Source organism: Armigeres subalbatus, chromosome 1 (genome assembly GCF_024139115.2).
Source record: "Armigeres subalbatus isolate Guangzhou_Male chromosome 1, GZ_Asu_2, whole genome shotgun sequence".
Lineage (NCBI taxonomy): Eukaryota > Metazoa > Arthropoda > Insecta > Diptera > Culicidae > Armigeres > Armigeres subalbatus.
This window is the reverse complement of record NC_085139.1, coordinates 39,408,024-39,412,850: the sequence shown is the minus strand read 5'-3', so window position 1 is coordinate 39,412,850 and position 4,827 is coordinate 39,408,024. Positions and strand designations below refer to the sequence as shown.

At 41.4% G+C, this 4,827-nt stretch overlaps 1 long non-coding RNA gene across 2 annotated transcripts; it reads right to left on the bottom strand.

Moving 5' to 3' along the window:
• Positions 1–1,086: 1,086 nt before the first annotated feature.
• On the bottom strand, positions 1,087–2,641 carry LOC134224639 (uncharacterized). Of its 2 annotated transcripts, none has more exons than XR_009983008.1 (3): positions 2,155–2,641; positions 1,353–1,536; positions 1,087–1,291 (listed from the first exon to the last, which is right to left on the bottom strand). It is a non-coding gene; the product is annotated as an uncharacterized LOC134224639 (long non-coding RNA). The 2 variants fall into 2 exon arrangements; XR_009983009.1 differs by having other exon boundaries at positions 2,185–2,641.
• Positions 2,642–4,827: the final 2,186 nt, after the last annotated feature.

Sequence of the window (4,827 nt, the reverse complement as noted above, 5' to 3'; positions counted from 1 at the left end):
CATTTGAAAAAAATCCGTTCGTCCCGGGTCTTAGAGGGTTAACCTGTTACACCTTGATCAACTCGATATCAAGAAGCTGAAATACCCGAGACGATAACAAGTTCGGCTCTCACTCTGCAGACCAATGTGTAACAGGATACTTACCACCGAACTCAGCTCCCCGAAACGAAACAAAACGATACTAACCAAAGCTTTCGATACGTCTGGTCCGTGGGTACCCTGTACGACGGATTCGGGACTAGCAGAATAGTGAATCTCGACTACCAACTTAAACGGAACTTGAGCCTACCAATAATGCTCTGCTAGTGCGGACAAAGCTGACCAAAACCCTAAAATAAGTCGGTAATAACGTAATCCGCTTAAGCGCCAACACGCCTTTCAGCGTGATGCGGACACGCACGTTCAAGATTTACCCGGACTAACTCACCCAGGGCGGGTCTAACGATCGCGGAACCAATCCCAAAAACTCCCAAACCAAATCAATTGATGTCACCGGTTGTTCACAATTGGTATACAACTAATTATCTGATGTAACGGAAGGATACGGTACGGTATATTGTACGAATGGGTTAGTTGTGTGTGTGGGTACAATGTTTAGATCCTTATATACTAATTGGTCTGACCTTACTTAGCAACCTAGGTTGCTTACTGCTGCTGCTGCTGATGCCGGATTGCGCTACGCCGGCCGGTGGACGAAGGTGGCGTGTAATGGCCCGTTGGATGCGATGGGGTCGCTGCGAGGCGCCGTGGCGGTGGGTTTGGGAACCACCGTCGAGATTTGTTGCGACGAGGTCGCCTTAGCGGGAAATGTAGAATGGCCCGTCGGTTTGGGAACCACTGCCCTGGTTACATGCGGTGGGCTCGCTGTTCGGTGGCTTAGTGATTGGCCGGTCGGTCTGAGAACCGCTGATGGAATCGACGGAATGATAAACGGAGACCTACGGCCCACGAGAACGCACGACGGCACAGAGGTTAACTCGTGGCACTCCACTCTTCGCACTACACGATGGGTTTGTAGCGGGGCTAGCGCGACAACGCCGGTGAAGGAACGCGCCGGGTCGGCACGTGGAGCTGCTAATCGCCGGATTAAGGCTGGCTTCGCTGGTCCCGGGCAATTACTCGTGCCCGTACGGAATAACACGACGCTCCTCGCTGCTGCAGTTTGCACAGCACACGTGCGATCGCCAACGGACTTGGCAATGGCCAGCCGTAAGCTTGGCGAGGCGACAATGTCGAAAATCGGCCACGGAACACCTGTCCGAAATAAAAACCTTCTTGCGAAGGTTTTGGTCTTTTGACCAAAACACCTTTAATTAGCACTTGTCACTATGACCATTACCAATATAAATTACCTTCAGTAATAAACTGGCTAACTCACAAAATAATCTTCAACTCTAACTTTCCTATCTGGCTCACTTGCTGGTCGCTTTTGAAATGGCAGAGATTTTGCTATCATCTGCCCAGTATCTATTATCACAAAAGGATGTAATCGCGCTTTTGTGATTTATTGATACAATTAATCAATTTGGGAGAAATCTGGAGAGGGTTGAGCATAGAAATAAAATTATTGCTAACGCTTCGCGTGGTGTTGGTTTTTGTCCGGGCTAGATCGCAGTCGGACTAAAAAAACATTACAAAAATGTAACGCCTTCTAGGCCTGCCCAAATTATGAAGCGTTTAAAGTTGCAGCTTCGAAACACTCTTGAGTTTCGTCACGCGAGCGGTTACATATATCCCCTGTTAAGACGATGAAAAATTTAATAAAATTTACATTCACAAATTTTATTAAATTTTTCAGAAAGAACTTTGGTCACTACTCATTTGAATTTCGCATCACTAACTCTCTCTCTAATTTCTCGACACATTTGTTTTTGTTTTTAATATTTTCACAACAATAAAAATTTTCCATTAAATTATTTTGGTATGGATAGAACGGAACATAATTTATTTCATCATTCAACTTTTTCATTTGTTTTTCTTCCAGCATAACTTTGAGATTTCATTAAACAAAATATCACGAAAAACATACAATCCTCACTGGCTCAAGTATGCCGCCATTTTGTAATGCAAACGGAATAACGAACGGTATCCAGGTTTAGCGTCCACGAATCTTCGTGGCAAAATTGTGATCACTTTAATCAATACGGTACTTACGATACGATAACGAAACGGAACTTTATTTACCTCAAACATATTGAGAACTTTGCGGCAATACTTGAAACACGGGATAATCAATGATTGTAAACTTTTTCTTTCACGACACGACATCACGAAACCGGATTACGGGACTTGCGGTGTTCACTCAACGATAGACAATCACGAACTACCTGCGGCGAGACTGATGTTTTAATTCCAATCTACGCGTTCGTATGTGATTTTACACCTACAAACATAAAGTAACGAAGATTAACGAAAACAGTGTTGCCTTGGATGCAAAACTGTATATGATATTTTTATATCATACGAGTTAATCAATTTTTCCGGATCATTCTACTGGTATACTGGTATGCTAGTCCCTATTATATCGTTCACGATTTGATAACTTCATTCCTAAACCTTACTCAATGATTTCTTTTATCGCAAACAAACATTTCGCGCAACTTGACTCGCTCTATTTGGCGAGGAAACTTATAGTCGGGTTGTCTTGTTGACCGTCATCTTTTTTACTGTGGGGTTTTTGACAACGAGACGTCAGACCGGAAATTTTCGCGATCGCGTCGACGCGTAGTTTTCAATTCGAGTTACGGTAACGTGAAAAAGTATTTTATCCTAATTTCTAAACTAATCCTAAGCGTTAATTCGATCGACTAGTGTATCCCTGATTGAAGCTGACCTGAATAATCACGGATCGGTCGCGGTTTTTAATCGGCAACGTAAGTGTTATACCGGTGAAAACGTACCAGAGCAGCCATTTTTTAATTCAATTCGACAGAAGAGTCGACGCACGGTTCGATTCCCATGCGCTGCTCCTTTTTTTGTTTTCAAATAAAAATAAGAACTGTAAAATTTAAGCACGTGTAAATTTAAAACAACCTATAACTTTCTGTCGTTTAACACGGAGCAGATTTGTTACATCTACTTGAACGGAAATTTACAGGTTTTGTTCGTACTGTGTACCAAGTTCTGCATCTCTTCTTCACGATACATACATAAAACACTCAAATACACGACGTTATTCGTTGAAATTAACATTTTAGAGTGTGACTAAATTCACCCTATAGTAGACACCCTGGGGTTCCATAATAGGAATTTGCTTCCCTATAGTCAACAATTCATTTGATCATTATGTTCCGTTTCGGAACGTTCTTCTTCCCTATTATGGACCCCCCAAAATATTCCTATAATTGACACTCGTGTTTATTTTCTATAGAATTGTAAAAAGTCATCTAATTTTACTTTCCATAGCATTCCGAATGCATGTAATCAAATCATAGGACTGTAAGGTAGGTTCTCCCGATATAATTTCATAGCAAAATGTTTACATTGTGCAGTAATAATGCAAAAATGGGTGGAGGGTCCACTATTGGGCACTTTACCATAGACCACAATAACACTTTTTCACCAAATATCTTATTCACTTGCTCATAGCACACCGATAGTAATTTTGTACATGTTTTGTACAGGATGATGTTTATTGATGATGTTTGACGAACGGAAAATTTTAGCGTCCATTTTGCACCCGGTTAATGGCTTGCTTCCTTTTGGCGCAGAAAATACATATAGGTGTTTTATCAATGACCTACGCCTTGTGATCTTCCTCACCGCATCGATGGCAAATGTTACTCCAATCCGGCCCCTTACAGTCCCAGGACTTGTGGTCAGACTCGAGGCACCTAAAGGAGAGCACCTTTCCTAAGAGAGTGGCTCGAATATGCTGTCTGGGCATATTAATCAGCCGATTCTTTGGTTCCAAGAGCCAGAACCTTTCTGGTGTTCGCGGTGTGGAGATGTTTTTCGTTGACCTATTCTTCAAATATTATGAAGAATTCAACATTGTAGCAGGTTCTCAATATGTGACTCTAATCAAGGCAATGACAAATTAACTACGGCATATGAGCAGAATTGCCTCGCACAGGAAGTGGTTGTAGAAGGATGTTTTGACTTGAGAGAAATTAACGCAGCGCAGACTTAAGGAAAATTCGGTGAGATCAATCCAGTGTTCGTTGTGTTATGTATAATAATAATGTTGCTTGTGTTTTCGTCAAACGTTTATTGAATTTCTTAGAGCTAATTCGGTACACTGTATACAACTATTTCATAACTAAACCGACTCCCGAGGCCAAGACATTATATGGTAAATCACTACTTGGGCCTATGGATCCAATTCCCGGCTCACTGCACATAAAACTTATGATTTATACTAGTTGGAAGCCGCACCGTGCTTCCGAAAGGCCAGGAACCTTTTTAGTATGAAAATTAAGAAAAAAAACTGTCTTATTCGTTGACGCTATCAAGTTATTTATAATTCTCTCGAAGTGGAAAAAAAGTGAAAGTAAAAAAATGTTTTTAAGTGTTTGGAAGGAATTTGTATGAGTGATTTCTCAACCAAAAAAAAACTATTGTGAATAATATCATCTGGCATCACGTTGTCGTCGCATTTTCTACCGTCCCTAGAGAGAATGAAAGATTTATATGTTAAGAGATTGAGTGAAAATCGCTTAGCCGGGAAAGCTGCAGAGGCAGTCGCTGTGACTGAAATACGTGCTACACCTCGTTAGTTTAAATCAAATAAAAGCTTTTTCACACGATATTATGCAAGGATAGCTATTTTCAAGCAGAATTGAACCACATTGCAGTATTACACGGCCCAAAATATTCAGGAAAAGC